At 44.5% G+C, this 21,622-nt stretch overlaps 1 pseudogene; it reads right to left on the bottom strand.

The window, feature by feature from the left end:
* Positions 1-6,118: 6,118 nt before the first annotated feature.
* Positions 6,119-21,622, bottom strand: part of LOC121048668 — a 95,321-nt pseudogene continuing 79,817 nt past the window's right edge.

Here is a 21,622-nt window from a genome sequence, read left to right on the forward strand (position 1 = left end):
AGTGAAGCCGGAAGAGGCGTTTAATCCCAGACTGCCTTGCGCACCCGTTCCGAGGCTGTGGGGTAGCGCACCGGCGGTTCGTCTGCTTTCTAATCTGCTCCGGCGTGTGCTTCACGAGGCTAGCTTTCGATGCGGTCGGCGTCCGCCGTGGGCGTCCACGATGCAAATGCTTTACAGAGCGAGTGTTTATACTTAGTTCCACATTATGTGCGAGCGAAGTCAGAGCTGGAAGCGCGAGCCCGTTGTTCTGTGCGCTCCTGGCTTGCATGCGCGCTCATGCGATCTGCTGCTGCTGTTTATTAAAAAAATGCGTTGCGCACAGCCAAGTCCTTCGCGGTGCGTCGTCTAGAGCGTCTCAATTCTAGTCGCTTACTTTCTGCTGGGCAACCAGGCGTTCGCTTATAATAATCTCATCCAATTCTGACCATACCGGTTTAAACGTCTCCCGTTAAGCGCTGTTTCAAATAACAGTGGTGCCGCCATTACTTTCGGTGCACACAATCGCGTTGCCACGGAAATGTCATGGCAACGCGGTTGTTTGCACCGAAATTAATGGCGGCGTCCACTCACTAGGCTTCCCATTGGTCAAGAAATGCTCGTTGCGGCTCGTGGCCACGCCTACTTCCGTTACACTTCGCTCCATGCATTGGGGATAGGGACGCCACCTCCTGCCCATTATAACCTCCTTGGAGCGCAGCCAAAGGCTGAGGGACGGTTCGCAACTTCGAGAAGAGCATTCCTACGCACCACAAAGTAGTCTGCAAAAGTAATAATTTTTAAATAACTGGTTTGTACGTAAACATTGCACAATATTCCAGATTTGTACAGCATACAATGATTTGCAACTCAAAGAATTAAATATCTGAAGTTTATGTTTTTATGAATATATGTAAATGCATATGGTTTGGTGAAAACACGCACATCCTCTGGCAACACGGCTGCAGCGCTCGGTGATTTCGTTCCCGTAATGGCCGTATCATGTGCTTCGCAGCTTTCTCACCTATTCTCACCGGGTCGCTTTCAAAACGTCTTTTCGCAAAGGCACGTCTGTTCGTCAGGCACGAGCGGTCATGATGAATGTTTACTTTCAAATTCGGCAGAAGACTCCGGCCCGAATGCGTTGTAAACAAGAAAATCGTCCGGGCCACAACAATTGACTGATACGCGGCGAAGTCAGGGCACCCCTTCACCTGCCGATCACATTGAACGCCGAGAAGCTGCTGGAGAGGACTGCCCCCCGAGCCTTGGTATATCCAGACAATACAAGGGAACATCAACGGCCGGGTCATCGCCAGACTTGCAATGTGTATTTACATCTTGAAACTATGCCCAACAGATGGAGAGCTCCGACACAGACGCCAGTAGCCAGCCTACGTGCTAACATGCCCTGTTACTAAATTTTAGAACGTGAAAGGGCACTTTTTAAACTGTAGCAGACGATACCGTCGGTAAACCCGTAGCAGACGAAATACTCGACGAGCGCGGGCGGCTCGGACGACCAGCGGCGCAGCGGAGTGATACAAAAGTGCAGGCGAGATCGCGTGACCTATTGCCGGCGTGCGATTGGTTCCGGCCACACGTAGCTTTGGCTGCGCTCGGACGGAAGCTGAAACGAAATATAGTAGAGATGCTATTACGGGTGAGCCGTAGTATGTTCAATTTACGAAGTAGGCAGTGAGCGGGGAGGCGGTGGGTGTCGGATTAGCGTCTGCTTGTCTTTTGCATAGGCAGTGAGCGCGGAAGCGGTGAGTGTCGGATTTGTTGCGTCTGCTTGTCTTTCTTTTGTATAGGCAATGAGCGCGGAAGCGGTGCGTGTCGGATTTGTAGCGTCTGCTTGTTGTTCTTTAACCTTGTATTTCCCGCCCGCTACGAATAGAACATGAACTGTGGAATTTCAGAACTAAAGCACTTCTTCGCGGTGCACCTACGTCGTTAGTGAATCCCTAGAAGGCTTCGTAATATAAGTCGAACGGCTCGTTCGAAGCAGCGTCTCAGCACAGACTGTCTCAAGAAAGAGCGGTCAAAGGTAGCGCTCAATCTTAAATCACGTATTGCGCGCTCGCGCTCCAACCTTGGCAGTGCTTTTTTTAAGTTCGTCTTAGCTGAGACGATGCATTCGAGCAAGCCGCTCCTGGGCAGAGGTCCTTCCGTGCGCTTTACCATTCTCTTCCAAGCTGCTCAAAAAAGAAATCTTTTTTTTTTTTGCGAAAGCGCACAAGAGCTGACGTTGTCATCGCGATGTCTTCGGCAACGAGAAATAATTTAGCGATGCGAGGCGTCCGCCCGAAAATTCGGAAGATCGAGCACAGGAATGAAAACGAATCATGGTGAACTCCATACCCCTCCTGCTCTGCTCGTGGGATATCAACTTATTTCGCTGAGGCGGCTTCATTTTGTCGCCGCGAGTAAAGCCTAGTTCCACTTGTTTCTAAGTGTCTTAATTCAGGTAATTTATTTGCATTAGAATCACTTCGAATATTATAACAATATATGCAACACTTAGTTACCGCATAGCAATAGATTTGCTACACAACATTTACTTTAAATTAGTTACAGCACCCCTTTCAGACGGACAAAAAAATTACAAGGTGGACAGAAGACATGGTAATCTCTTTAATCTGGCTTATATGTATGACTACTGGCCTTTGAAGTGTTCGAGTTCGGTGTGACTTCGCCTCACTTTCTGTTGGTGTACACTCTAAGAAAAAATGACTACTCTGGGTGGTCAAATGGCGCTTTGGAGGCTTTGACTACCCTAAAAGGCGAGTTACGACCCCAAACCGCTGTGGAATGACCGCCTTTCTGCAGGTGACGACGGGGGTGTAGTCACTTTCGAATCCGATATTCACGTGCAGGCAGTCGTAAATGATATTAGTAACTTGGATAACTACTGGAAGACTATAAATGATATGCTTCCTTAGCTTTCGTGATCTTTTAAGATCCGCCAAGATCACATATGTTGTGCAATTCGCGTAAATTGGTGGAATAAACATCTTGTCAGCGCGCGCAGCAACACTGGTCTCGACAGCCGTGGACCGTGGTGGGGTGTAGCGTGTAGCTGTGGCACCATAACAACAACAAGCGGCGTGGGTGTTTGCTGAACTGAGGTGAGGATATCTTTCTGACCTATTTTATTGCAAAGAATATTTTAAAAAAATTATTAGTTGTATATCTGATCGTGTTGAACCATTGAACACTGGGACCGAGGATCGGCAGGGTAAACATTTCTTTATTTATTTATTGATACTGCAATCCCTGAAAGGGATTTTAGCAGGTGGGTATACACTTGATTGTCAAGACATGCAGGCATACAAAATAGCAAACAAGTCGCAGAAACAAAAGAACAAATATTTTTCAGAGGGACAAAACTAATTTAGAAGGGATTCAAATAAAGACAATGATGGCTGCATAACGACACTCTCAAAAAGGCTATTCCAATCAGTTACTGTTCGCGGAAAAAAAGAGTACTTGAAGCAATTATTATGCGATCGAAAAGGAGTTATTGTTAGCGCATGCCTCTGTCGAGTAGCGTAGCCTGATGAGAAGCTTATTAAATGAGACAGATCTATCCTATTTTGTCCATTTATTAATTGGTACAAAAATTTTAGTCGAGAATGCTGATTTCTGAGAGATAACGACTTTAAGTTAGCTCTGGTTAAAAGTTCAGTTATAGAGGTACGTCCGAAACTATTGTAGATGTAGCGAACTGCCTTCTTCTGCACACGATCCAGCTTGTTAATGTTTAGTTTGGTGAAGGGATCCCAAATGATGGCCGCGTAATCTAATGTAGGCAACACTATGGCTTTGTAGGTTAGAAGACGCAAGGAAGGGGTAGAAAGTCTTAGAGTCCTTCTAAGAAAGAATAACTTTCGAAGAGCATTTGATGTTACGTAATCAAGCTGTTTTGTCCAAGTAAGATTGTGAGTGATCCATAGTCCAAGGTATTTATATTGTGTTACTTCAGATAGAAGAATATTATTAGTATTGTAACCAAATTTCAAAGGATTTCTTTTGGGAGTAATTCTCATAAAAACAGTTTTTTCATAGTTAACAGTCATTTGCCACTGCGTACACCATTCCGTAATTTTTTTAAAAGCTCTATTCAACAAAAGCTGATCGGAAGTACTAGCTATTTCTTAGTAAATTATGCAATCATCAGCGTATAACCTGATTTTTACCGGAACATCTTCTACTATATCATTAATAAACAACAAGAAAAGGAGAGGTCCGAGCACAGAGCCCTGGGGAACGCCAGAGTCAACCGAAAGTCGTTCAGAGCAATATTCCCCATAAACTACAAATTGTCGACGATTTGAAAGGTATGCTGAAATCCATTTAACTAACTGTGTGTTCTTACATATTTTTTCCAATTTGTATAGTAACTTTTTGTGCGAGACCTTATCGAATGCCTTCGAAAAATCCATAAAAATAGCATCAATTTGTTTTCTATTGTTTATTGCCCACGAGAAATCGTGAACAGTTTCAATTAATTGAGTACATGTTGAAAAACCTTTTCGAAATCCATGCTGATTTTTAGTCAAGATATTGTGTTCGTCTAGGAATTTTGATAAATGATTATATATTATATGTTGAAGAAGTTTACAGGTAGTTGAAGTCAATGAAATTGGACGGTAATTTTGAATGCAGTGCATGTTTCCGTTCTTATGAAGTGGTTTGACTCTGGCCGTTCTCCAGTCGTCTGGAACCTGACCTTCGGACAGCGATCGTGAAAACAGAACAAACAAATATTTTGAGACCCATTCAGCATACCTGGACAAAAATGCATTTGGGATACCATCAGGCCCTGGGGATTTTTTTACATCCAATTTCAAAAGCATATTCAATATACCACATTCACTAATTACAATATCAGGCATAGGCGGATAGTCAGCGTCAAAATTTGGTAACACATCATCGTCTTGAGTAAACACCGATTTAAAATGTTTATTAAATGCGTTTGAAACTATTTTTTCGTCATGGGTTAAGCTACCACCAATTTCGAAAACATCACAATCTCTAGAATGTGGAGATATTAATCGCCAAAATTTCTCCGGTGAAGTAGATATGAAGTTTGGCAAAGATTCACCGAAATAACGACTTTTATCAACTGTAACTTGGGTTTTAAGTTGCAAAGAAAGATCAAGAAATTTTTCAGTCAGTTCGCACGAGTCGGCGCTTGTTTTCATTTTCTTTTTCAATCGTTTCAATTGTCTTTTTAACTGTAAGGCCTTTCTAAAAATCCAGGGGTTCTTTTTATTCTGCTTTTTTACAATTACTGGCACAAAACGGTCAATACATTCACTTACAATAACTTTAAACAAATTCCAAAGATCATTTACATCACCAGTACTGTTTACGAAATCGTCTAAACTAAATGAAAGCATGTCTATAATAGAGACATCATCTGCACGAGAAAAATTTGGATAATACTTCGACTTGGTTTTTCTACTTACAGAAACATCCTCTAAGGTTAACAATACTGCTTTGTGATCAGAAATACCAGGGATTACTTCACATCTAGATTTAGACGAAATTGTACCGCTTCCAAAAACAAGGTCAAGTATAGATGCAGAGTTTTCCTGAATTCTCGTGAAATCCTCGACGACCTGCAGCAAGTCAAATTTAAAGGCCATGTCTAACATTGCTTCACCTGAGCTATCATTTTGATGTTTCAGTGAAAATTTTGACCAGTCAACGTTTGGCAAATTAAAATCTCCTACCAAAATAACTCGATCGCCAGGCTTCACATGTGTATCGAGATATATTTCTAAATTATCAAGAACAGCCGTAGAAGATGCAGGGGGTCTATAAAATGCTCCAATAATGTATTTACATTTACCATCGTACGCTTTGCGAAAAATACACTCTGTATCAGGTATTTCAGGCATGCTCACTATATTAAGGAAGTTCTTAAAAAGAATACACACACCACCACCCTTACTACCACGGTCTTTCCTGAGAGCACTGTAGCCAGCGTAGCATTTAACCAAGTCTCAGTCAGAACGGCGATATCAGGATCATGACAGAGCAAAATTCCTTCCAACTCTGTGGCCTTGTTAAGGACGCTTCTACAATTGATATTCAACAAGCGCAATGACCGAGAAGCACTTCTACACCGTCATTTATCTGTTTTGTTTATCTTGAAGCGTGAACCCTTCCCTTCATCCCATCCAAACAGCACACCGTCCACATTCAGCTTATCATAAACTAGTTTAACTTTTGCTCCGTTTTCTTTCTCTTTAGCCGCACTTTTCCATAATTGCTTTCGAATTTCGCGAACTCTGATTGAGAAATCCTCAGATATTGATACCTTAGTGCCTTTTAATTTATAAGATGACCTTAATATTGCTACTTTTTCCCGGTAATCGATGAACTTGAGGATAGTTGGACGGGGCTTGTTTTCAACTTTTCGGCCAAGTCTATGGCATCTCTCAATTCCGGTGATTGTTATTCCTAGTTTTTGTAGGAAAACCTCGTTTTTTATCTTCTCTTCAAGCTCTTCAACTGTCTCAGTTTTAGACTCGTCTATACCATAAATTATCAAATTATTTCTGCGGCTTCTGTTTTCTAAATCATCTACCTTAGCATTGAGTGAAGATAATTGTGCGTCAAATCCTGATACCGCTGCTCCATGTCTTTTATTTGCTTGGTCACCGCGTTTAAACCGGTTACCTGTCGCTCCAGCCCATCAATTCGTCCAGTTAACGCAGTCATTTTTTTGTTAATTTCATCTTGAGAGGCAAGAACATTTAAAACAGTATCATTCATCTTGCTCTGGCCGGCAAGAAGTTCTAACAAAAGCTCTCTGTCGGTGGGCCCTGGATTTGCCTCCACATCACCACAAACCAACAAATTTCGAAGCCAAGAAATAACAGAAGTAGCACAATTTATCAAGCGTTTTACAGTAAGTTGGCAAGGTTGGCAAGGCAGCAGCACTAAAAAACGGTTATCACTTCGATAACCGCCACAAGGTAAATATTCACTAACCTGTACCAGGAAACAAAATGGGTTGCTGAGCATGCTGCCGGTTGTGCTGCCGCCAAGCCCACTGAGAGAGTCCGGTGTCGCTGGCGCTCTTGTAGCTTTCAGGCGAACCACGTGATGGGACGTCACCGATGTCGACACAAACGAAGACTCGCTGATGAGGGGCACGAAAGGCTCGACGATGACGCAGCGGTCGCCCAGAGCAGAAGATTCGGAGCCAAGCCCGTCGTTCCTATCGGGACTTGTCGCTTGAAAGCAGCCATACGATGCCGTGCTCAGAGGTATGTGACTGTGTCGTCCGTACTGTTTTCATCAGTCTCGGACTGGTTGAATGTCTGAGCTGCACCCGTCGTGGTTGTATCTCCTGGCTGTACGTACGTAGTGCGAGAACTTTCCAATTCAGTAGCAGGTTGAGATTCAGTGGCAGCGTAGTAATTGGCTTTTACTAGATTGTTGTGTCGTCACGAGCGCTATTTGTGCTTTTACAAGCGCCAGCGCGAGCCCGAACTTGCGCCTTTTTCACCGTTTGCGTTCTTCTGGTTTGATGTTCTGCTCTATGATTTATTAAACCTAAATCTAAAGGTCAATCGCCTCTGCCTCGTCACCCATCAGGACACCCCATAGCGCTGCCGCTCTACCGGCCCTTCCTGGATGTCTCCTGCTGCCAAGTAACAGCCGGATCGTCGAACCTCCATCATCGTCGCCTCTCCACCAGAGGATCACTACATTTTGGTGCGTCAGCTACCACTATATTTCGGCGCGTCAGCTACCGCTATATTTTGGTGCGTTGGCCGAGCCTGTCGGCCCGTCCCGTTTTTTCGACCGTTTAACTCTTTTCTGGGCACAAAAAGAGCCCCCGCGGTTTTTCACAACGTTCTTGCGCTCGTGCTCGTTCAGATTTTTTTTTTTTTTTTTTTTTATGGGCATTATATAATTTCCGAGGTTCTTTGCAGTGTTCCAACACTTGTGTTCCTTCAGTTCTTTTAGGACAGTAAATAAGCCCCTGATGTTCTTCACAGTGTTCCAACGCCCGTGATTGTTCAGTTTACCAGTCTGCCTTGCAAGACGGGGCCTCTTAAACCTTCTGATCTTTTCCCCTTGGCCGGTCGCTCTGCTGTACCCGGTTTTGGACTTTACGAAATTTCATTGCATTGAGACACGCTGCCCTATACTCCGTTCACCCTTAAGCTGAGACAGACCCATATATGTAGAAAGTTTGGCCATTCGTTGGGAAGTATAGGAGACAAATGAGGAAGTGCCATTGGCCGAAAGCAGGCTGGGCGTGTTCCAGGGCGTCTTCACAAATTCGAATGTGGCCAATCAGAAGCCGGAAATAATACCCTGGCGGTGGTTGCGAGAAACAAAATTCATAAGTGCGTCGGAGTAACTCTCGGTGACTGAAAATGTGGTACATGTGATGTTTCAATCACGGTCATCCAAAATTATGGTGAAAGAGTGCGACTGGCGGAACGATCGACATAATCCGTGCGCCGAAGGCCGGCAATCTACCGTCTGAGCGGTCACACTCTCCCCGAGCAAAACAGAGTTGAGCGGCACATTTGTTTCTTACATCTTTCTGCATGATCATGATTGTAACATCCTGTGCACCATATTTTAAACCATGAAGGGTCACTACATTTCACACTTACGTGCTTATTAAAACCATACACCAACATATACCTATGGTTAAAACAGTTTCTCGCTACTACCGCTAGGGATTCTTTTAGGCTTCTGGTTGGTCAAGAGAGAATGTCAAGCCCACTTTCTGCTTCTGGTGCATGCCCAGGCTCTGCCTGCGCCTAGCACTGACCAAACACTCTCTAAACACGGCTCTGAGCTGAGACTGCAGTGGGAACTGCTTTCCCGCCGAACTAATCAGCCGCCTCCCTTTCATCACCTGACCCAGTCCTCGGTCTGTGGATATGAGCGGGAGCGTGATCACGTGGCGAAAGAGGGATGTATAACTGGTCCATTGAAGACGTAGCTTTCACCACAGTTTCAGCTTAGGGATGAATGGAATATAGTCAGCGCGCAGGATGGCCACCCAGCTCCGGCCTCCCAAGAAGTTGGTGTTTACAATACGGCCGCTGTCTTCATTGGCCTCTTCGCTCTAAACCATATGCTGAAGAACGAGCGTGCACCAGCATGCGACACAAAGCTTTATCGATGGCTGCCCGTACGCGGACGAGCTAGCATCTCCTCCGTTCTAGACTGGCGCTTTCGGTGAATCGCAGTGCTTTGAAATTAATTGTTTCTCTTTCGATTTTTCTTCTAAGAAAACGTTTTTATCATAAATGCCTGTGACCACAACAGCCGCCATTAAGTCAACATTTTTCTCTGATTGCGACTATCTCAATTATGACAAACTTTCCTCGGATATGAAGTTTTTCCAATATCATTTCTCATTGATCACTAGTGTGTATTAGAAGATAAGTGTTGTGTTCTGGTATTTTTATTATTGTAGTCTTCCTATAGCTACTGTTAAAAAAAGTATTAAGAATGGGAGAGCAGTAGTTTTCTGTTCTGCTTTAATGAGGTACGGAAGCAACATTTTAGCGACTTCTTTGTGTAGACATGGTCTGCTTCATGACAGCAGCTCACAAACAGCAGTCTTTCGTCTATAAATGCAAGAAAAGCAATTTTAAAACAAATAAAAAAATGTCCTAATACCACCTGGTAGTTGAGGTTTGAGCTTTGTTGGAATGTCTCACGTCACGGGCCCATCAGGAGCTACACCACGGTGTGGCGTGTCCGATGGAGGCGTGCGGGAGCGAGCGACGCTTGGCGCACGTATCATGTCTAGTACACCGTACCTCGGGCATTCCGACTTGTCAGAATTGTAACGCGCTGACGATAAAGCTGGCGCCACCTAGTGACGGCGATCGTAATTACTATACCCTTGGCCTCGTATGGGCCCGTGACGTTGCGAGCGTGACGTTACGGGTAAATGTCCAGAGATTTGCGTGCCGACTCGATGGCTGTTTTTGAAGCGCTCGCCAGAATCTGTCGGTTGGAACAAAAAATATAGCCATCTGCTAAAAATACAAGCGTGCCATTATCATTTACGGATATCGTGGATCATATTTCACTTATTTCGAGTGTTCTGGAAATATTCCAAGTTTTGATTCTGTACCCCCTTAATGTCTTTCTTGGGGTTTTGGTTAAAGAAAAAATTAAGGAAAGGAGAATCTAATAATTGGCTTTTACTAGTTTGTTACATCGTCACAGACACTATTTGCACTATTACGAGTGCAATTTCAAGTCCGAGCTTGCACCTCTTTGCCATTCTTGTTCTTCAGTTCTGATGATCTGCTCTATAATTAATGAAATCTAAACCTAAAAGTCAATCACCTCTGCTTTGTCGTTGGCAGGGTTCGCGCTGACTGTGAACCCCGCCACTACTCGTCTCCCATCAGGGTACCCCATCACCTGGCCGCTCTACCAGCACTTTTTGGATGTCTCCTGCTGCCAAGGAGCAGCCTGATGATTGAACCACCGAACCTCCAACATTGTTGCCTCTCCGTCAAAAAACTACTACAGGTAGGCTGGCCCAGTTGTGGGGAAGCTGTGTTCAGAGCTGATCTGCCTGGTGTTGGTGCTGTCCTCTTGAGGTGCCTACTGTTGTCATTCGTATACCATCAAGTGAGCAGACAATTTCAGGAATCCACCATAGGCCTAAGCTGCACGCCCACACAGTCTGTCCCACACCAAAAGGATGGTTGCCTCCCATGTGCGGGGACGAGTCCAAATGCATATAGACAAAACTCAATCGGGGATCTGATGTGGTAGCCAAATAACAGTTAAGAAGAATACTTCCTATCTTTTGCTGAGGTTCTGCAGCAGTGGAACTTCAACAACAGCGGGGAAGTGCTTGCAAGCCTGGTTCCAAGACTGTGAGGTTGAACCTCATAAATTCCCCCTTGTCTCCACATATTGCATGCTAGGATAACCTGATGAACTGCGGGTGATACAAAGGGGTGGTGGGGTGATGTACATGACTGTTGTAAAAACTGTTTGAAAATAGTACTATTAATCTGGGTTTGTTGTCGTCAAACACAAGTGTCCTTGGCTGTCCAAATCAATCAAAGATGTCGCACTGGGCTTCCACTGTGGTCTCGGCCGATGCTTCTATCTGCTTCGTGTCGATCGGTATCACGTAACTCTCCAGCTGTACGGCATAATATAAGCCATGTTCATCGTTGCTTGGTATCCAATCAGCTGACCCTAACCTGCACCAGGGGCATTTAACAGGACTGGGCACATGTTTCGCACCTTCTTAATGGTCTTAAATGTCTTTGTCAACACCGGGGTTCCAGAAGATGGTTTGTGCCAAGCTCTTCATGACTGACCTGCCTGGGGCCCTATGTCGCACTTTGTGGACTCCCACGGCGGCTAGGAACAAGGAAGTGACGTCAACAACGCAGCAAGCACAGATTAATTGTTGATTGGTGAAAGTCGCTGATGACGAATTTCCGCAGAAGAAAACAAAGCTCACTTTTTCTTTGTTTTCTTCTGCGGAAATTCGTCATCAGCAACTCTCACCAATCAACATCCAATCTGCGTTTGCTGCGTGTTTGACGTCACTTCCCTCTCCCTAGTCGCCGTGGGAGTCCGAAAAGCGCAACATAGGGCCCCAGGATAGGCGTCATGGAGCATAGCCTCCTGTATACTGATAATGCCTGCTCAATTGCCAGTTGCCAGCTATCACAACAAGGGTGTGTCGCCTTCCTATACAAGGCAGCAAATGTGAATGAAAATAAGCCTCTCGTGCGTTCTTGTATTCTTGGTGCTGTTTTTGGCATTTGTCTTGGTACCTGTGGGCAAGAACTTGCCGGGGATGTCATTTCACGAGACCTCAAGCAACACTCGGGATCATGGAAAGTGACTAAAGCTTATTTTGAGGGAAGACTGCGTCCCAAATTCGACCTCCTATATACTTAATAGTGTGTGGTAGGCACCTTTTTGTGACATACATGAAGGAAGGCTTGTCTGGTGCTCCTTCGTGGATTCTGCTGAGGTTCCACTCAAAGCCCAGCTTTGCTCAGGCTTCTCTGGTGTCAAAGCTGGATGAGCCCATGTACCCTTCCAGGTCCTGTTTTGGTGCTGCTTGACTGGCTGTTACTGTTTACCTACGCACATCTTTCTCGCACTGCTTGAGGTATATAGTGACGGGCGCCTGACAACAGGCACAGTGCGTCATTATGAAACATGAGCCCTGGCACAGCTAACACCTTCCACAGTGCTTATGTGACTTCGTAGCGGTTGTTACCCCAGAGGACCATGACTGTTGCAATTCCTCTTCACCTTCTGAACTTTAAAACAAAACCAATTATGCAGCAAAACCAAAGCATGCACTACCTTTCAGCATTTTAGCACCGCTTCTCGGCATCATTGTCGTTGTTGCAATGCTTTGTTTGTTTGTGGTTGAGATGGTGATATCACAACACCTTCCTTGTCACTCATGGTGCTTGCAGTAGCTGCGCAGAACACAAAAACATTCAAACTGCATACACCTAACACTGCAGCGAAATTACCAATATGAGGTTGCAATTTCTGCTTGCGTCGGCCAGCTCCACAATGCGACATCGGGACGTGCCATGTCACAGTGTCATAGGACGCCAGCTACGATTCATGTGGGAACCATCATACAATGCCTGTCTTTGTTGTGCACGTGTTTCACATCTACTTTGCCAACTGATGCAATGACAAGAGTTTTTGTTGAAGGCTACTGAGTTGGCAGGTTACAACCGCCTGAGCATTCAGCTAATTGGTGATTTCACTTGGCTACTCGTTTCAGTGGAATGTGTAATCTTGATTCTGTTTGTCCATAATCTATTTATTGGCTGGTTTGTTCGAAAGTAACTCAGTCGGTCTATCTAAGGAAGCCTCAAGAAAAAGCTTTGCTAAGGCAGCACAAGCCTTGACAATTTTTTTTTTGTTGAGACCAAGATAAGGCCACCTAATTTTATTTTGAGCAAGCCAGCACACTGCAGAGGAGGAATGACCCAGATTTAGCATGGAGTTATAGGTTTCACATGAGCACATTCCATTTGTAGCTGAAAAAGAGATGTCACTTAATTAGAAAGACAAGTGAAATAAAAGCATTCTTAAGTATTTCGGTTAAGAAAGCTGTGCATACTTTAGCTCAGCTTTCAGTATTTTGGGTACATTTTGCTTTGTAGCTTTGAGTTTATCTATGATAACTATTAGTTCACTTAAAGCATGTAAAATACATTGGTTTTGACAGACAACTGCACTTGGGCATCTATCATATGTCTGAGCTGAGCCTTCATTTTTTTTTCAGCTGAAGTGTATCTCTCGCTTGGCTTGATCAGTATCTACTTCATGTACTGAATGCCTTTTTACAGGGTTGCGTTGCCACAGGAGACTTGTGCGCTTGTGGGTGTTTGGTGAGTGGTGTCACCAATCACCATGAGCCCCGAGCCCAGCATGGGTTCAGACCGCCTGCAAGCCTGGCTGTGCTAGGTGTCCCCGTGTCTGATGAAACTGGGGTCTTGGCAGTTGAGCCAAGCCCAGGCTAGGTTTCCTTCAAAGGCCACCCAGGTTAGGCAACACACCACCCCAGCCCACGCCCTGCACAAACAGGTGTCCTGCGTTGGCTCGCCTAGGACGATTCGGTCAGTCGCTTTGCTTCACCACTCCTTTCCTCTAACGTTCTTCTCCATCCCTGTTTTCAACCTCTCATCTTTCTGATGTAACAGAATTCTTTGAAAGTGAAGAGGAATTATATAGCCCATGGGTGTTGAAAACCACCAGGGTGTGACATGACGACACCAGATACTTTACTATGAAAATATCTCACCCCATGAGAATCCAATGGCTTGGACACAAAGAGGCTTTGCATGGTTGGAACGACTGGATGTGCAGCAGCCTCAGGGTTTTTGCCTTTGAATAGACCAATCTCACCAGCCAGTTTGATTAAGCCGCCGCTGCCACAATGCATCAAAGAAACTTAATCTGCATGTGGGAGAACCCCGCTGGAGCTTTGCACGTGACGAGACGACACGAGCTGTCTCGTGAACTGCCTCCTGTGAACTAAAGTTATAGCGGCATCACGCATGCGTGGATTGCTTAGTGAGACCTGCCTATTGGGCAGTTGATGGCAACAATAGACGACTGTTCCCGTCTATGGTTGTGGACACCTGGAGCACTATTCGAGACAGCTGCCTCTGCTGTCTCGGCAAACCCGGTATCTCGGCGTGCCCATGGCAGCCCTCTCCCTTGGTGCGGCATGACTGCTGTACAGTGTGGACGTTGTGATCCTCATGCATTCTCTCAGATGCGTGGTGTCTACACCGTTAGGAGAGCAACATTTGGCAGTGTGGGTGCGCCGGCGTAAATGAATGGAGACGAATGTATTTTTCCTGGTGAAGCATTTGGTGACACTGTCAACTGGCATGCTTGCAGCCAGGCTAGCAATGGCCGTGGTAAGGTGACTCGTATCCCAAATGTCCCAAGATGTCTCTGTCACAATTCAATGACTGCAGTAGATGTGCTTGCAAGAATGGGACATTCACAATAAAAATATAGCAATTCACTCAAGATAGATATTAAACATATTTTTTTAATGAACCTGTATATGCTTGTAGTTTAATTTCATTATCACTGCAGGATCAGAAGGTTAATTGACAAGAAAATTTGATTGCTTTATTTTTTTCTAGTTTTGTAATTTATGGTTCTAGGTGTATCAGCAAAAGACATAGACATAGTTGCAAGTGATCACTCCGAAAGTTTGGGTCTATGCAGCATGAACTAATTGTATTTTTGGATAGTCATCATACCAGAAATAGCATGTTGCTATTTCAGCGGTTGCTGCTCGTGAACTCAGGAGACTGGAATTGCAGCCATTGCTACTTCAAGATGTAACGAGATTTCAGCTGCTCGTCAGACCATGGCCAGGCGGTGGAATGGATCCTCAATCCTTTGGGGGGCGTGCTTGTTGGTTTAGATCGTGAAACTTCCAGAATTCTGTTCGCCTTGCAACGTCAAAATGTTGAAAAAGAATTTTCGTGTGAAGCCAGCCTAAAACAAATCTGTTTGCTACATTGTTACAGGTTTGTCACCCTGTTTTTTTGTTTTGTTTTTTTTATAGTGATTTAGAACTGTTGTGGGAAACACCAGTGCCCACCGCCGAGCACAGCACCTCATGTGGCAAGCACCAGCAGAAAGATGCGAAAGAGGGTTAGCAGAAAAGGCCCACCATGTAATAGATGCCACCAGCCCGACAACCCACAGGACCACGTATTGTATGCAATGAATCAGTTGTCGTCGTTAACCTGTCTCGACCACGACATGCCGGCAGCGGTGGGATCCAGTGTTGCCCATGAGAAGAACAAAGGCTATATCAAAATCATAGGAGACGAGTGAACATTGCAGTATGCGCTTCTGCTATTTGTATTGCAGCCAACAACAGCTTGTCAGCTACCCTTGAATGGACCCTTTTAAATAGTGTGCACCAGCTATACTATGTTCACCCTGCCGGACCAATCAGCCGCCTCCCTCTTATCACCCAGTGATGTGATTGCTGCGCCAATTGTGCCAAACTGTGCCTAAGTGCTTATTCTGCTACACTTGCTACATTTGATCAAAATGTGAGGAATTTGCACCAACATTGCACCAGAACTTAAGTTCAATTAAATAATACTGAAAATATAACAGCTGCAGGCCTCGCTGCCGGGGCAAATTGTTAGTGTAGGCTCGTGCGGGTTTTCAGGACTTTCGATAATCGTCTCAAATAACATACTATTCGATTTGATTTCGCACCAAGCACTGACAGTGCTTAGAAGTTTCACAACAAGTCTCGTGTTCGTGGTCTGTTCTGGTGGGTTAGTTAGCTTTGTTGAGTGCGCTTCTCACCGCGTGGTGTAATGCAGTGAAGCAACAATTGCAAATTAGGCGTCGCTATGTTGCGTGTCTTGCTTCGCCGCAGCACACCTGCATACTAAGGGGAAAGGTACTCCTCCAGAGCGAGACGGGGTGCAAGAAGGTATATATGGACTCTTGTAGGTTTATTTTTTATGGTTTTCTTTTTGTCTGAATTAAGAGTTGCAGTTTTGTTACAACCCCCCTTAGAACTTGAAGGACACATAAATCTAGGTGCTCAAAATGATTGTATTTTAACATTTTTTCAGTGGGATTTCGTACCTAAAATAATCATCCACAGCCGTTTGCGCTGTTCTTCATCAGTCGTTGTCTTGTTGCCGTGTCTGGTGCTTCCACAAGCAACTAAACAGCTGGTGTTTGTTCTCCTAATATTTGCCATCTCTCCTCACATTTGCAGTGATATAAATGAAAATCAAGTGTGCGGTTGTGCTCCAAGAGCTCTTTTTGCTTCTCCAAAATGAACTTTTGGCTGCTCAAACAGCTGCTCCAAAATGGCTATGACCAATCACATCACTGCTTTTATCACCTGACCCAACTCTTTGCGCGTGGGTATGGCCGGGAGCGTGATGATGTGGCAAAAGAGAGGCGCATGACTAATCTAACGAGGACGTAGCTTCCACCACAGTCTCAGCTTAGAGGTGAATGGAGTATGGTAGCTGCAGCACCAATTATCGAAGTCTGTCATTATTTGGGCACACACTGTGGCTGATGTTGCTTGATGTTACAGAGAAAATTGCCTCATCTCAATTAAGCTTATGCGAAATTGCTTGGTAGTCTGACAACACTGAGAGCGTCACTGTTTTAATGTTAGCAAGCGTTGTCGGTACTGAAGCACGGTGGAGGGCAGTGTGTGATGGCGCGGCAGCTGTGTTTTCCGCCTTCTGACCATGGAACGGGGACGAACGGTTTAAACAACCTACCGCAGCTGTCTGATGAAACTTTCGGAGGCCTGTGCACACGCTGGCGACAACCCGCAGTGTGTAAGCTTGTACAGCAAAGGCGAAGGACTTGCTCTGCTGCTTCGACGAGGTTGTTGCCAGCGTGCACAGGCCTCCTAGAGCTTCATCAGACAGTTGCGGTAGGTTACTTAAACTGTTTGTCCACATTTCATGGTCAGAAGGCGGAAAACAGCTGCTGCGCCATCGTACACTGCCCGTACGGCTCTCTCTGATGCCTCCACCGTGCTTTGGTACCGACGACGCTTGCCAACATTAAGATGGCGACGCTCTCAGTGTTGTCAGATCACCAAACAATTTTTCATAAGGTCTATTGAGCCTCTTTGACTGGTTGCCATCTTTTTTTTTAAACATGGCATATATCGAACGCTTTTGGTGCAGTGATTCGTTCCAGGTTGGATGCAAAAGTAACCGGAATGAATTTCTGAAAGGCGGGCTATTTGTAGTACCAGCTTCCGCCGCTAGCAGCGCTTTGCAGCACCTCTTCCGAGCGAGTTTGCCGACTGGCATTGTCTGCTGCAAATATTTTTTCCAAGCGCTTCAAAATCTTTTTTTTTTTTTCAATGTCTGATATGAAAGAACAACATGGGGCTGTGAATTATTGCTTTAGGTAAAACTGTGCCAGAAACTCTTGTAATGCTTCAGAGAGCTTACAAGAAAGATGCTAATAAGAAATTGCAAGTGGTTTTCTCGCTTTAAGACTGGTGATTTTTTGATCGATGAGCAACGTCGTTCTGGGCGACCTTTAACCTCCTCAACTGAAGAAGAACACAAAAATATTTGGGCATTGATCACTCAGAGTTTGTTCCTCTTGGTGAATCTGTTAACCAGGTGTTTTACCGGAGAATTTTGTGACACTTGCAAAACTCAGGAAGGCAGAAATGCGCCGATAGGAGGGAAAGGGGGAATGATAGTTCCATCACAACAATGCCTCAGCAGACACTGTCCTGGCATGACACCGCTTCTCAACCTCCAATATTCTCAGGACCTCGCCCCGTGTGACTTTTTTCTGTTCACCCGTATGAAAAGTCTTGAAAGGAAATCATTTTATGGATGTGGAAGGTCCTTCAAGTCAGACATTGCAAAAAACAAGGAATGATTTTGAAGCGCTTGGGGAAATTCACAACATGCCGCTAGATCCTTAGCAGACGCCGCCGGTCGGCAAACTAACTTGGGAAGGGTGCTGCAAGAGGTGGATGCTGGTACTACGAATGCCCGGCCTCCTGAAATTCATTCCGGTTATTTTTGGGCACCCACTCATACTTTCTTTTATTGTTGAAACTTTGGTTTTATGGCGCAGTATCTTGCTTGGTGTAAACCATGTCCCTTTTTGTGTTATACATATTTTCAGTTTTTTTTTTTTTAGAATGATGAAGTGACTGTGATGTTGCATATTTTGATGACTTAATATGTTTGTAATGCATACATAACATTGTTTTTTGGTTAAACGTTCCCTGTTTCCATGTAAGTTTTCTGGTTTGTTTCATATTCAAAGGGTTGTCTCTGGCTTTTGAAAGTATCATTACTATAACTATTATAGTTCGATAGTCCGGTGCTGGAAAAAGACTCCTTTTCAGATTTCCATTTCCACAACGTGTCAGAAGTACCTACAAGGTTGTTTTATGAGATTTATTTATTTTTTAGAGGAAAATATTTTCAATATAAAATTGTATAATCAGGTTTGGAAAATAAAAGAATACAAACAATTGCCACCTGAGCACTTTGTCTTCATTATAGCCACTTTATATATATATATATACACAGTATAGTTTTGGTTGTAATGTCCTAATGTTTTGAGCTTAATACACTGTTCATATCAAGTGTCCCCATACTTCAAAAGTGCCAACCTTTTGTTGTCAACAGAAAACGGAAAGATTTAAAATAATTTGATATGGGTGTACATGTTCCCCAAAAGCAGCACAAAAAAAAAGAAGGAACCTTGGCTATGGTAGTTGTTTTTGTTTCTTTTACAGGTACCCCAATCCTTTTTTTCCACACGAGTATAATGTAGGGGATTCTAAAGTGGAGCGAGTAGAGCGACTCATCGATCACACAATCAACACGGGAAAGCGTGCCGCCAGCGTTTGCCCGCTACAATTGTCACCTATTCTCAAGCACTAAATTTAAGTGACGAAAATAATCCCTGGAGAAGGGGAACAAGAGGGACAAAGGACAAACACAAATCTCCAAACACAGCTAGGTGACTGGTGCGCGACCGAAAAGATCCGCCTGGTCCGGGTATCCTGTAACGGAGAGGCCCCGAACCCGGGGCCTCTCCGTTACAGGTGGAGCGCTCTACCAATTGAGCTAACCAGGGTTTTTTCTTATTTCTTTATTGCATTGAGCTAACCAGGGGTTAGACATCAGTAGAGCAAACGGGTTTTATCAGCCACCACCAGTCTAACACCAACAAGGGCGAAGCTTGCAATTTTAGGGTTATGATTATAATGCAATTAAATGCAATTAAATTCGTCATTCTTGTCCAGCTCGCTTGCACATTTGCATTTAATTGCATTATAATCAAATTTAAGTGATTGAGAAATTTAAGCCCAAACATATTTCTAGGCAAATTAAAATTGTAGAAACTTGTGTGCCTTTATTTATGGCTAAGGTAAGTACATTCATACAAAAAGAACAATGCAATTTCAAACCAGTAAAAAATTATTGAACATATCAAATATGCAACACTGGGCTTTTCTGCTACGTCCTTGCCAGCTGCAGTCTCGTGGCTTGTGGTATTCAAAGAAACAGTTGCGTCGCTTGCTCAGACTCGGAGTTGCAATGCATTTCGCGCACACAACCGTGCTAAATGTGTTCACGCTGAGCACACAGTTCCTGCATCGAAGTCGGTTGCTCGCCATAGTTGGAAGATGCCCAACCCCGTCTTTTCTAACGTCATCTTGGGGATGACTTGGCGTGAACTTCCACTTCTTCATCGGAGGCGAAGGCAGACTGACCGGCCGTCCTCTTGGCGCATTTCCAGTAGAGATTTGGCTTTCTGATAAACTGGCAATGAAGGTTCTCAGCTTGAGTGGCCGCTCCTTCAGCTGATGGCTTTGGCGCCTGTGAATATTCCAGGCATTCACGACGCAGATGAAGGTAGCATGATATATGAGGTACGTGTACCAGCGCCTCGATCGAATGGTGTATTTGTACAGCGACACCTGATAATTATGCTGGTCGATCCCCCCCCCCCCCCCGCCAAAACTGTTGTACATACCAACAATTGCCGGGCGTGTGATGTCAATGTGGAGTTTGGTCTTCCGGTCATACCGTTTGACTTGCTGAATTGACTCAACAGAGACGAAGTTTGACACTAGGGTGACAGCTTTCCTGTCAAACCAGCGAACTACCACAATTCCTTTGTCATTGTCAACTCTGTAATCATGTGAGCCTTGGCCAACTTTTCTCAGAGTCTTCTCATCCTGGAGTTTGCAGTCTCTCAGCTGATTTTGCCTCAGAGTTCCAACGTACTGTATTCCTCTCATTAGCCCTTCAACAAGGTTCAAAGAGCTAAAACAATTGTCAGCTGCAACCTTGAAGTCTTCATTTGAACGTATTTCAGAGCAGATGCTCAGGACAGTATCACCCCAAGTCCAAAAATGTAGTTTTCTTTGGAGTGGCCTTGGTATACCTCAAACTGGTAAAGGACACCGGTTGTGCCTGCCCGTCCCCAAAGCGTCAAACCCCACGGCGTCGGTTTGTTTGGGATGTACTGTTTTAGCGAGCTCCTTCCTGTAAATAACACCATTATCACATCCACCGCATTGAACTCTTCTTGTTCAATGCTCTAGAGGTTGTGCTGGAATAATAAAATCCAAGGACGAATCTTCCACAACTTGTCCTCCTTCGCTTCTTTGGTGGTTTCCATGTTGTTTACAACATGCATGCATTGAATCAGCTTCAAGAAACGATTTCTCGACCTCTTGTCAGCGATAGGAGAATACCTTGTCCCATTCTCGCAGTAGCATATGACGTTCGGCATTTTGTAAGCCCCATTTTCAGGTATATTCTAATATACTGCTCCAGCTCTTGCAGAGTTGTGTCACGGAGCTGCCGTATTTCTGCGTACTGTATACATTTGTTTGCTCCACTAGCATAGTGAGCATATCAGTCCTTAGAAACTGGCGGAAAAGGAACAATGGTGAATCTATGGCATCCGGCTCAAAGAATACTTTGGAAAATTCAGCATGACTGTTTTGGAGCAATTCCTTTCGCCATTTGTTGTATGGACGAGAAGACGAAGCTACAGATGATCCGAAGGAATTTTCTACGGTTTCTTCATCATCACTTGTCTCAGAAGGCTCAGCCGCGGCGGGGGGACTAATTTTCGTCACTTTCCAACAGATCACTAAAATCGCTGACATCTTCGCCAGCGACGATGTTGTTCAATATGTTCCTAACTTAGGAACGTAAAATTAGAAGGAAAAATCAATAAAAAAAACGGTTAAAACGTGTACCATTCAAAGCTTTACCAAGAAAACGTATCAGAATTGGTACAAAAATTGTGCCATCAATTACGACCAACGTTACTAAAACACTCAGTTGGGAAACTCGCCGTCGAAACCTGGGCCGCTGGCGTCCACCGAGACCGAGCTAAATGCGACAACAGCGCCACTCTTTATCATTTGTCTGTACTGTGGTCACCCTGAGCTTTTTAAAAGCCTGTTTTTGCGTAAAAACAAACGAAAAAGACTCTTTTTGTATGAAATTTACAGGAGTTTAGTACCAAAAGAGGGGCGCGTTATGTTTTTAAAATCTTTAGTTTGCAGGGTTTT

Source organism: Ixodes scapularis, unplaced genomic scaffold, assembly GCF_016920785.2.
Source record: "Ixodes scapularis isolate PalLabHiFi unplaced genomic scaffold, ASM1692078v2 PGA_scaffold5__190_contigs__length_132052651, whole genome shotgun sequence".
Lineage (NCBI taxonomy): Eukaryota > Metazoa > Arthropoda > Arachnida > Ixodida > Ixodidae > Ixodes > Ixodes scapularis.